The 12,472-nt window shown below is 41.5% G+C and overlaps 1 protein-coding gene across 15 annotated transcripts in view; it reads left to right on the forward strand.

Moving 5' to 3' along the window:
• The window catches only part of r3hdm2 (R3H domain containing 2), a 58,326-nt gene that overhangs the window by 19,857 nt on the left and 25,997 nt on the right, over window positions 1–12,472 (forward strand). For 11 of the 15 annotated variants that reach the window (XM_077602139.1, XM_077602151.1, XM_077602141.1 and 8 more), the window contains one exon: window positions 12,092–12,230. The gene's annotated coding sequence lies outside the window, so the exon portion shown is untranslated. Of the gene's footprint in view, window positions 1–1,046; window positions 1,449–8,313; window positions 8,620–11,295; window positions 11,623–12,091; window positions 12,231–12,472 lie in introns of those variants that run through there. The other 4 variants (XM_077602147.1, XM_077602148.1, XM_077602150.1 and 1 more) reach the window with 4 other exon arrangements.

Below are 12,472 nucleotides of genomic sequence, written 5' to 3' on the forward strand. Positions count from 1 at the left end.
CGGACCATTTTAGATATAATATTTAGATTTTTTTTTATAAATGGATTAAAAGAACTGGATTAAAAGGCCTGAATATTCAGTTTTTTATAGATCTAAAACAATGTTTATTTTTAGCTTTTTTTATATATATTTTTAGATTTTACAAAATGATTTTTGAACTAAAAACTGAAAAAATGGATTAAAAAATTACAATTATTGATTTAAAAGGGGGAAAATCAGGAAATTTAATATACAGCTATACTCTTCATTTTAATTTGATCCTAAAACAGAAAGCCGGCACTCATGATTTACTTTCTCGGGCCGCACAAAATGATGCGGCGGGCCAGATTTGGCCCCCGGGCCACCACTTTGACACCTGTGACATAAAGAAAATACTTTAGCGGATAATAGATACCAGATTTTCTCGCATATACGCTGTATTTGTCACAAAAAAATATGACTGAATCAAAGGTACGGCTTATATGCGCACAAATTAGACTTGACATGCACGAAACTGCAAGGTGGCAAAGACGGAAGAAACGCCATCACGCAAGACAATGTGGCCGATATGGTCATTTATTTCAAAATAGAGAAAAGATAAACCGATAAAACGCTAAAGAAATTATTTTACATTTATTTTGACATCTATGAAATTTATAATTCAACTATTTTACGGCAATTTTAAGGGTGCGGCTTATACACGGAGGAGGCTAATATGCGAGAAAATACAATACTTAATTTCTGCCAACAAAGAAGTGTCTCGATTCAAATTTTTAACGTTGGCTTCGTTGATAACTCAAAAAGTCCTTGTACAGCTAGCGTGAAAGGAGTTTCAAAAGTCGTGACTAGCTAAATTCATGTTTGTAAAAAAAATGTATTTCACATCCAAGTAACCTTGGTGACTGATTCGTGTAGCCTTTTAAAACAGCTGGGGTGCTAGCAAGCCCTTTGCCTGGCTGTCACTGCAATTATTTTGTGGCACGGCGAGGCAAGAGAGCAAACAAGATGTGTGAGGGAGAGCGAAAGAGAGAGAGAGAGAGAAAGAGAGAGAGAGAAGGAAGGAATCCAAGCGAAAGGGAGGACGCTTTGCAAGAGAAGAGCAGCGCAAACGATGCACATGATGGCATGAAAGTGGCAAAGAGATCTCGCAAGGATATTATGTCCTGCTTCATGTGTGAGTTCCATTCAGGAAAAACCAAGAACGCCTCTCAACATTAGACAAGTTGCAGTGAGGTGAAAGTCGAAACTTGCCAGAAACTCGCCCCCCTACCCAAAAATGGAATTCATTACCTTTGCTGTGCAGCAGACGAGAGTTCATTCTGGCCCAGAGCAGCTGTTTCTTCTGTTTTGACGCTTTTCCTGTGATTAAAAAGAGAGAAAATTATATATATTTATAGATTGAAAAAACAACAACAACATCGACCTAATCCAACTTGGCTGGAGCTCCTTCGAGATGTCTTCTTCACACGGTAATGTTTTTGTCTTTGGATCATGTCGTTGAAACGAACCTATTATACAGCCCAGCTCTTGCTAAAGATCATGTTTAAGCATGGTATGTAATATGACTGAAGATATTCAATTATGACTTTATTTTATCAGTCTGATACACTTTGAGTTAGCAGTAAATGGCCAATCGGATTGCTAACTCAAGCTACGCATTTGGACTTTGGCGTCTTGATGACTCCTGTTAATTTGCGGTCACTTAAAGGCTGAGGTAATGAGGAATTCCCTTCCTCCGTGTCCCTGTGTGGGTGACGGGTAGTGGGTGGAGGTGGTCACGGCTCAAGTAAGCATCGCTGCAACTCTGTCACGGCGAGGAAGGGAGGGCTGTAGCGAAGGGGGGCAACCTAGTCGCTTACATAAGGCTGCATGTGGGAAGTCCTGTTTTGAGAGACCTTGACGTTTATCCAAAATGATCATCTTAGCTCAGAGATACGGCAACGGCTTGCTTGACAGTTGAGGTGTGCGGCACCCGGCGCTTAACTGAAATTTGCTCTTGAAAATGCATCTACACAACAGTATTTCCGCCGTTCGTTGCGTGAGAGCAAATATGCGGGGAGCAGTGAAACGAGAGGTGAGCAAGAGGCGAGAGAAGCACAACAGAAGAGCCCTCTTGAATAAAAAATCGGTGGCTATAAATAGCAATGCGTCCTCATTGACTGCTTCAGGTTGAGAAGACCTGGCTTCCAACATCTCTCCGTTACAATCTTGCAAAATTATGCTCGCTATTTTTCTCCATGATCTCAGTTTTGAGCTTTTTTTAGTCACTCCGACTAGATTAGCTTTAGTTGTTTCAGTGAAATGTGAATGATTTTTTTATGATCATTATCGCTCTTGAATTGGACTTTAAAAGCTGCTGCAATCGACTCATTTATCAAGATCGCCATATTTGCCAGATGGTGGCACTTCTATGACAACGGTAATTTTTCGTAATTGAGTGGTACACCATTTAAACCCCAATTAACACTGCGAATCCATATGTAGCGAGACACTTACACCACTCTTGCCTGTAACTCAAGCTGTTTCATGACAATGATTGACAATACTTCTTGTAGATTTAATAAACAGAATAACAGCTTCATAAAAACAGACTGATATTCGTGCAATAGCAACAGTTTAAGCCGTTTTAATGCACTCACATTTTCTCACTACATTGTTCTTTAAGGAAAAAAAGCTAAATAAATATGCAGATATACCGTATTTCCTTTCATATACGCCATATTTGTCGCAAAAAAAATGATGACTGAATCGAGGCTACGGCTTATATGCGCACAAATTAGACTTGACATTCACGAAACGCCATAATGCAAGACAATGCGGAAGATACGCTCATTTATTTCCAAATAGAGAAAAGATAAATGGATAAAACGCCTAACAAAATTTCTTTTGACCTATGAATGAAATTCAACCAAAAAATAAACCGTATATTGCTTAATACGTGAAAACTCGTGCCTGTCTTTGCTCGTTCAGGGCGCCGCCATCTTACCTAGGGATGACAAACGAGACCGCTACAGACACACTTCCTGGTTGTACTGCTCACGTGACTTCCTTTTTGAATTTGTCTACGTGCAGGCAACACCCAAGCAATCCTTTTGATTCATACAGATTTTTTAAATATAGATTTTCTCTTCAAAGTAACACAATTGTACTCCTATTAAAACCATGAATATGGAGGTGAAATTGTGAATCAGGGGGCGACTTATACGAGAGAAATCGTAAAATTCAACGATTTTAAGCTAATTTTAAGGGTACCGCTTATACGTGGAGACGGCCAATATGCGAGAAAATACATCTTTGATACTCTCTGAAATGAGTTTGAGCAAGGTGAAGTGACATTATATTATGTTGTTAAAAATGACAACGATGAGGCATATTTTCTTAAAGACTCCAACCATATTCGGCTTTGTAGTTTTTTTTCTAACTTTGCACAACTGCTTCCCAGGTAGTTGGCCCTCCCGCAGCCTGCATTCTAATTGCCAGTGCGTGGGAAAAACACTGAGCACAAAAGAGAGGTTCAAGAAGAAGGGGGAACTGAGGGGAGGGGTTACTAAAATCAATGGCAACCACCGGAGTAACTTGCTGCTCTAATTGCCTTTAAATCAGAAGGTTTACACTGGCTCACCTGCAGCCTGGAAGTAACTCTCAAAATAGGGCCATTCAATCAGCAGAGGTTGTCGAAAATGAACGATGAGTTAAGACCAGTTTTAGGTCTCTTTGGATATCATTAGTCATGCACAAGCCTGATTGGCAGCTGTCAATGATTCGAACAAAACTGAGGTTGCAAATTGAGTTAATACTGCAAAAGTGTCGGATACATATCTGATATGTAGTCGCGTACAAATGAGCCAGATGTGAAAATATCTGTAATGAACATTTCTCACTATATTAAAAACGTGTGTCATAAGGGTGAAGAAATTGGACTGGAGTCATAACGTGGCCTAAATGTGTTCACGGTTTGGATCCATGACTAACAAGTTCTTAGAATAGTTGCTAAGTAAAAAAAAAATCAAAAGTGGGACGGCACAAAGATGTTTTGAGGACAGTTTTTGTTTTTTTAAATGTAATCAGGCGGCCCGGTGGAGGGAGTGGTTAGCACGTCGGCCTCACAACTCTGGGGTCCTGGGTTCAAATCCAGGTTATGTCCATCTGTGTGGAGTTTGCATGTTCTCCCCGGGCCGGCGTGGGTTTCCTTCGGGTACTCCTTGCGACCCTGATGAGGACAAAGCAGTTCAGAAAATTAGAGGAGAAAAATGTAATCCTTCCGGAATTAAAGCTGCAACGACCCAGTCTGCTTATTTTGGTGATGTCTGAATCCTGCCTAAATTGATAGAGTTATGTCCTGACTATTTTTGCTGTCTCGCCACTGGCTATTTTGGGGGCGTACCTTGTCGCGTTGTAAGAGTAACTTTAGCACTTTACACTGGTGCAACAAACAGCGCCTGATTTTGTGTCTGGACCATTGCCTGATTCCTGGCTAAAGCCTCCTAGCTGGGAGCTCTCAAGCCTCCATCACTGTTGGCATGGCAGGCCAGGCTGCCAGCTGTTGTCCAATGGATGCATTTGTGCATGCCATGAAAGCTATTGGTCCCCATGATTCAGCCAGATGAACTTAACTGTGCCATATTTATTTTTGCCGAAGGTTACTAGCACATGGCTTTTATTTACAATTATGGATGAATACGGTTGGGTTCCTGCCATTGTACTGCCAGTTTTAATGGTTCAAATGAATAACGTATTTTCTCGCATATAAGCCTCATCCGCGTATAAGCCGCACCCTTCAAATTGCCTTAAAATGGTAAAATTTTCCAATTTCTTTTGTATAATACACCCCGATTCACAATTTTCACCTCCACATTCATGGTTTTAACAGTAGGGAGTACAAATGTGTTACTTTGAAGGGAAAATCTTGAGCGAGCAATGGCAGAGTTTTTGTCATGTTTTATGAAAGATACGGTTAATTAAAAAAAATTGCATTCCTAGAAAATTTGTCTTGCGTTATGGCGTTTCGTCGTTGTCACCTTGCAGTTTCGTGCATGTCAAGTCTAATTTGTGCGCATATAAGCCGTACCCTCCATTCAGTAATCATTTTTTGAGCGACAAATATGAAAATTGGTAATCAAATAGCTTAAATAAGAAAGACTTTTCAAAAACTATTTCCCATGCATAAGCTTTACAGAAGGGAATACATTTTGATTTGATTTTAAATGAATGGCCTATATGAAAGGTAAATTTTCTCTGGCAGCATTCAGGATACGATTTTCTCTACGAGTGAGGGTAAGGTTTTTTTAATGTTTAAAGATGGGCACAGCATTCCGTTTTCTTCCCAGTTGACCCGAGGAGTTCATCTATCACACTTGAGACTACAACACAGTGTGCGCGCCAATGGTGGGAATTGACTGAGCCAGTATCGATCTGTGTTGTGTTGGGGAGCGGGCGCTTCACAGCAGCTCCAAGTGTGAATAATCATTTTGTTAAAAAACAAAAACAAAGAAAAGAGATTATATGGCCATTCTAATATAAAAATTAGCAGCACGTATACTTTTAAAACACTGCAAAAATGCCCGATATTTCCCCCACCTGCATTAACCATCTGCCTGTAGGTCGGAAAATGTGAAAATTACCTTGGTAACCAGATTCTTTAATGTCACTGAGGAATCAAAATCTTGAGCGATTTTATGCACATTTTAACGACTCTTTGTGAATGAATCACATTCTGATGGCTGTAAACCTGATGAAATTCAAAGCCCTGTTTATTCAGCACGTGCCGGTTTGTTTTTGTCTGAGCTGTAGAGCTCCATCGTTAAGTGGCCTCGTCATGATGCTGTGAATGAGTGTTAAACCCGAGACCCTTTTGGCCTTGGAATTAGGGAAAGGAGAGGACTGGTAGGTACGCGAGGGGGTCGTGAGAGTAAGTAAAGGAGTGAAAATTATGGGGGTGTTGAGGGATATGGCTGTATTTCTCTTGGCGACAGAGCCTGTTGCCATGGATCTGGTCCTCCCATTGGCGGAGGGCTGGTCCAATCACTTAACAGCATGGATTGTTTCATCATTGAGAAGTTTTTCCCTCTCTCTTCCTGTCTCACTCGTGAGCCGTCGCTCCTCCTTCTTTCTCACCTCCTACAGGCTGCCCAGAGAGACTAAAATAGAAGTTGTGATGCTTGGAAATGAACTAAAAGCTGAAGGAGAACTGCATTTGATGCATATGAGATTTTGGAGGGTATGCAATGCGAATTTAATATCTGATAATCAGTGCTCTTATGAGGTAGATGGGACTGTCCGCAGTGTATGAAACGTTGTATGAGAATATTGTACCTCATTACGAGATCAAATGTGTTGGATTGGAGCCTTATTTACAGTTTTTCATTGAATTAGAATGTAATTGGACTAAGTCTGGTGTTGCGTTATATGACAGAAACTCTTTCTTACCCCCTATACACTCTTTCTCTGGCCATCGGCCTGCTCTATATGTAGCTTATAGTCTCACATATCAACATTCATTTCAAGTGTATTCTTTATTTTTGGATCAGGAATCTACAGACCTTTTTCTGGCTTGCGTGGATGCTTCGAAAGGTTGATTTAATCAAAAGCTATTTTAAACTAAATCATAAAGGTGTTTCATTTAACAGAGAGCATATTTTTTTTTGAAAAATGTCTACTCCCTTATCCACAGTTTTTCTCAGCAGGGTTGAAATCAGGGGAGGGCATGAGTTCCTCCCCTCGTATGCCAATTGTTTTGTTTTATCTAATACAATGCAGACATTCTTCCCTATCCTCTGTCAGCCATTTTCTAAAGAAGTTCGCCATATCGCCAGCTGTTTTAGCATCTAAATTTGTCCGTGTTGGCATTTCTCTCCCCTTGTACTTGTAGTTAAAGGCTGTAATTTTAACACAGTCTTTATCATCAAGCTGTGCATGTGTCAAATGATCTAAAACACTGGTGTCAAAGTGGCGGCCCGGGGGCCAAATCTGGCCCGCCGCATCATTTTGTGCGGCCCGAGAAAGTAAATCATGAGTGCTGACTTTCAGTTTTAGGATCAAATTAAAATGAAGTGTAGATGTATATTAAATATCCTGATTTTTTTCCCCCTTTAAATCAATAATTGTAATTTTTTAATCATTTTGTGTTTTTAGTTCAAAAATTGTTTTGTAAAATCTAAAAATATATAAAAAAGCTAAAATCAACATTGTTTTAGATCTATAAAAACTGAAAATTCAGGGCTTTTAATACAGTTCTTTTAATCCAATTAAAGAAAAAAAATCTAAATATTAGATCTAAAATGGTCCGGCCCACATGAAACCGAGTTGACGTTAATGTGCCCCCCGAACCAACCCCGAGTCTGACACCCTTGATCTAAAGCGATACGCCACTGACGTCTATTTCTGACTTTTGTTCACTCACGACTACTGTTTAAGGTTTGCATTCTAGCTGGTGAATAAAAATGCCTAGCGCAGTTAATGAGTTAAGAACTCAAACTTGTTAAAGGTTGGCATGGTGGTGGTTGGCGTCCATTATTTTCTTTAATCAAATAGCTTAAATCAAAAACTATGATCGGGGTTTTCAGGGGCCGACTCTGATCATTAAAAAATTGTGTTAAAAAACTTAATAATGCAAGTCCTTTGTTTAAACTGTATGTTCTTACTTTGCTCGGCACAATTCCCTCCTTTTGCGCGCCCCAACAAGCAACTCTACCTCGAGCTAAACATAGATCCTAACTAGAGAGTCCCGGGGTTAAAACGGAGACCGGCGAGGATCTGCGGATAGGTAGGTTGGTAACGAGAACAGGGCGGGAAGGAAGGAGGAAGTGAATGAGTCATAGCTCGTCCCACAGGAGTGAGTGGGCCGAGGAGTGAGTGTGGAGGAGGATGGCGTCAGCAGCAGGGCTGACAATTTAAGAAGACACATTAAAAGAGGAAGAAAAGGAGCAAAGGCGAGCAAATACTGGGCTTGTGGGCGGATGGAGCGAGCTGTATTGATGGCTGGGGTGGAGGTGGGGGCGAGACAGGAAGGACGAAGGGGTATCCTCGTTGCACCGAAAAGAGGAAGGACAAGTTGGGGCGCTTGCGAGGATGTCGACGGTTGAAAAGAAACCCTTTCTTCCGCTACCGTTGACCATGTATGTCGTCATTTAACAAGTTACGTCGATACATTCAACAGGAGGAAGTGCGTCGTGTTTTTGAGTGGCGCATGTGACGCTTAGACTGATGGGCCGTCCCTTCCAGCCTACCAGCACCCCCCCTCCACCCCGTTCCCCTCCCTGGGAGATTGTGCAACGGATGCAAAGGGGAATCCTCTCTGACATAGATGAGCGCTGCGTACACACACACAGACACACACTCCAAACGCTGCTGATATGTGATATGCGGAGGCTCTGCGCTTGCACAAACTCGGCTGTTATGACACATAGGGCAGCCTTCGCTGTACGTGGAGGAATAACCTTGCCTTTTGTGAGATGGCTTCTCTCTGACGTCAAATGGGCGAGGCGCACGGCTGAATACAGACCAGATGAATTGGGTCAAGCTGCCCGTCGATGACTTTCCCGCTGCCGTCTGTGGGTTTGTCCATTCGTGCATGTACCTGTTTACACACTTCACCTTCATCTCGACTTCAGTCTCAGGGAGAGCTCCAAGAAGCATTCCTAGGTGCAACATTTCCGCTCAAAAGTCGTAATTTAACGGATTACTTTGGCATTTCTGAATGAACAACATTGGTGCTAGGTTTACGTGACTCACCGAGGCGTACATCGGTGATTCGGGTTTTTCTTGAACTTGTTTTCTGGGGACGGCAATTACCTATTGTTCACTTAAATTCTCTTTCAACATTTTTTGGGATCTCCAGAACACAAACTTTAATTATATATATATATATTTTTATCTAGAGCAAGGGTGTCACACTCGGGTTGGTTCGCGGGCTGCGTTAACATCAACTCGATTTCATGTGGGCCGGACCATTTTAGATATATTTAGATTTTTTTTTTCAATAAATGGATTAAAACAACTGGATTAAAAGCCCTGAATATTCAGTTTTTTACAGATCTAAGCAATGTTTATTTTAGCTTTTTTATATATATTTTTAGATTTTACAATATAATACAAAATTATTTTTGAACTAAAAACACAGAAAAAAATGATTAAAAAATGACAATTATTGATTTAAAAGGGGAAAAATCAGGACATTTAATATACATCTATACTCTTCATTTTAATTTGATCCTAAAACAGAAAGTCGCCACTCATGATTTACTTTCCCGGGCCACACAAAATGATGCGGCGGGCCAGATTTGGCCCCCGGGCCGCTACTTTGACACATGTGATCTAGAGAAATTGTGCATAAGTGATGCAAATTCATATTGATTTTCCACATTCAAAAAGTTACTATTTTCATGCAACTCTTAGCAAACGATCTATCTAGCATCAAGCTAGCACCTGAATTTTCAAGCGCCATATAACTTTCTACATTTCATGTGCAATGTCATGCATTGTTTTTTTATATAAGTCCTGTTGAAACTCAAATATGCATAATGCAAGCCAAATTAAGTTTAGCATGACTCTTCCGCTAGCTTCCTACTCGTGCACTCTGACTCGCTATGAGTAAATTATTTACAGGGTTGAATTTAAAATGAGATGCCCCATGAAATCAGTACATTCATCATGGCTAATTTGTGCCATGCACTGGTTACGAAGGCTCCTTTGCATGATTTATTAGTCATTAAAAGCAAACTTTTCTTATTCTTTAGTGATTTACACAAAGCACTTTCTCTTCCCAAAGAATTCCCTCTCTTTTTCCTCGCTCGCCCGACGGCAAACTATTGCTCAGTCCCTGACCCAGCTCGACCCGCTGTGGCTAAATATGACAGTGAGCTCATACCGCTAACAAAATCTGTATGCTACTGTAAGTCCCAACACACAAATGTGCTTAGAGTAGCCCCGTTACGCAGTACTATCTCTTTTGGCTAAGTGGGGCCACACGGATGCTTCCACAAATCCAGCGTTTCATCCCAGTCGGGCATCATTTGGTGCGGAAACCCGACACACTGGGCAGGGCGGCTCGGCTTCTGCGTCTCAGCTGGTTGCCTGTCATCAGGAGGGTCCCATTTTGAAGTCATCAGTGCATACTGTGTGCCTGTGAAGTGGGTCAACACGGGTTTCACTGCAGCGCTGCGACAGGGGATGAAGGGGATTTTTGTCAAATCTTCAACACCCTTTCACATACGCAGTCAGATTGATTTACCGTATTTTCTCGCATATGCGCCGTATTTGTCGCTTTAAAAAATGATGACTGAATCAGGGGTACGGCTTATATGCGCACAAATTACGTGACATAAGGCAAGACAATGCGGCCGGTAAGGTCATTTATTTCACAATAGATAAAAGATAAAAAGACAAAATGCTAAACAACATTTATTTTGACATGTATTAATAAAATTCAAAGAAAAAAAACGGATCTTGCATAAAACGTGAAAAAAGCTCACCCTTTAGGAATGTGCAATCCAGCAGACAACGCTTTCAATTCATACAGTATCTTGGAAATACCACGTGCGAGGATTTTTCTTCAAAGTAACACATTATTATTATTATTATACAAGGGAAATTCTAAAATTCAACAATTTTAAGGCAATTTTAAGGGTACCGCTTATACGCAGAGGTGGCTAATTTGCGACAAAATACTGTACTTAGGCAGTTTATTCTTGAAAATATTCAAATGATTCCCCCAATCGATTTACAAAGCTATGAAAATATTTCCCTGAAAACTATTAACATCATCTTCCTTCCTTCAGTATCATGTAATTTTTTTATTAAAAAAATCATTGAAAAATCAAACCATCACTCATCACCAAAGCACACTTTATTATTAAGCATAGTTGTTAATGAAAAAACAAGGGCTATTTGCTTGGTTGCCATGGTAACAAAGTCATACTCAGCATTGGTGCACAGGATGGGGTGAACAGTAGATTTACCTGATACATTATCGATATCTAAAATTAGCTGATTTTATTTTGCAGGAATGCAATACACATGATGTCATTCTTGCCAAGTATGCAATACGTTGCCAATCATGAGGAACCCATTACCCACCAAATCTCATACCAATGCATGCCCGACTGCTCCCCCTTATTGCTTTCATCCGGTATCGATGTTTCTCTCGGATTTTTGCTTCAAGCTATGTTTATTTTTGCCATCATTCCCCAACCGCACCCCCACTTCACCACCCCCACTTCACCACCACCACCCTCACTGGTACTCGCTCAACACAAATGGCAGCAGTTGAGAATGACGTTGCCGTCTCCTTGGCAACCCAATGTGCCAGTAGCGGCCAGTGTGTTGCGGGAATCAGGCGGAGTGCGAGGAGGGAACATGAAAGAGGATTGGGGTGGAGGAGGAGGAGGGACTAGGTGAAGCCAGTTTATTCATAAGCACACTATTTTTGCACATTGTGGCCCCGAAGACTGACATCAATGAGAGCCTTTAAATTCTTCGCCCCAACCAAGTCTTTAGTTTCTTTCTATTGCCCTTAGCCTCAGCGACAACTTCTTTCCCGTCAATATGTCTAACATACTATATCTTAATGGCTGAAGTCTCTAAATCAATGACTCGTAACACAACCAAAAGAGGACGTACCGCAACGGAGAAGATTGTCTCAATAAGGCAAGTAGTGGGAGTCTTGTATAAGCCCGGCTGCGGGCGGAACGGCTAATGCCGTCGCTTGTGACGCAGTCGCCGTAGCGTCGCCCGGGTTCTCCCGGCTCTGGGAAACCCTGCTTCGATTGTTCGCTTATCTTTGACGGTCCTGCAGCACAAGCAGGTAATCTGCTTTTTGTGCTCGCACGCGGCGAGACAACCTTCGGGGGTCCGGCGAATCAACGTCAGCGTTCTGGTTTATTTTCGGATAGACGGGGAAGACGTACCGGGATGCGAAAAAAGTTTTTTCAGTGAGTGATGGATTCAGGAACTGACGGGAGGAAAATTAGATGCCGGAATGTAAGGCTGCGTTGCGTCTTCCTCGAGCCCACTCTGCTGCATGCAACAGCAGCAAGCAAGAGATGAGTCACCCGGTATGTGTTTGTGAGAACCTGACGTCATGCGTGTCTTCCTCTTTTTCGCTTTGACTCTTCAGGGCGACCATGTTGCTGCACTGAGGCTAAGGGAGACACTCGAGAGGCCCCAGAGGAGCGCTGAGGTGGTCGCTGGCCCTTTGGTGTGCTCCTCCTTTCTGACTTGCCGTTAAGCTGCTCCTCCAAGTTCACCTAATTGATGTAAATATATAAGTTTATTGAATTGTTCATTGAACCTGTTAACCAGATTTTGGCTTAAGATCACTCTTAACAACTTTTTTAGTTGCGCAAAAATTGCTTCACTCCTCTATATTTTTTAAAATGCCGTGCAAATTGGCATGGGTAATTGTGATCAAAATTGTTGTCCATTCAAAATGTTAGGTCAATTTTCGACATAGTTGATCAAACCTAGGTTAGATGCAGTGCGGCTATTGTTTGACAGA

This window comes from Stigmatopora argus, chromosome 6 (genome assembly GCF_051989625.1).
Source record: "Stigmatopora argus isolate UIUO_Sarg chromosome 6, RoL_Sarg_1.0, whole genome shotgun sequence".
NCBI lineage: Eukaryota > Metazoa > Chordata > Actinopteri > Syngnathiformes > Syngnathidae > Stigmatopora > Stigmatopora argus.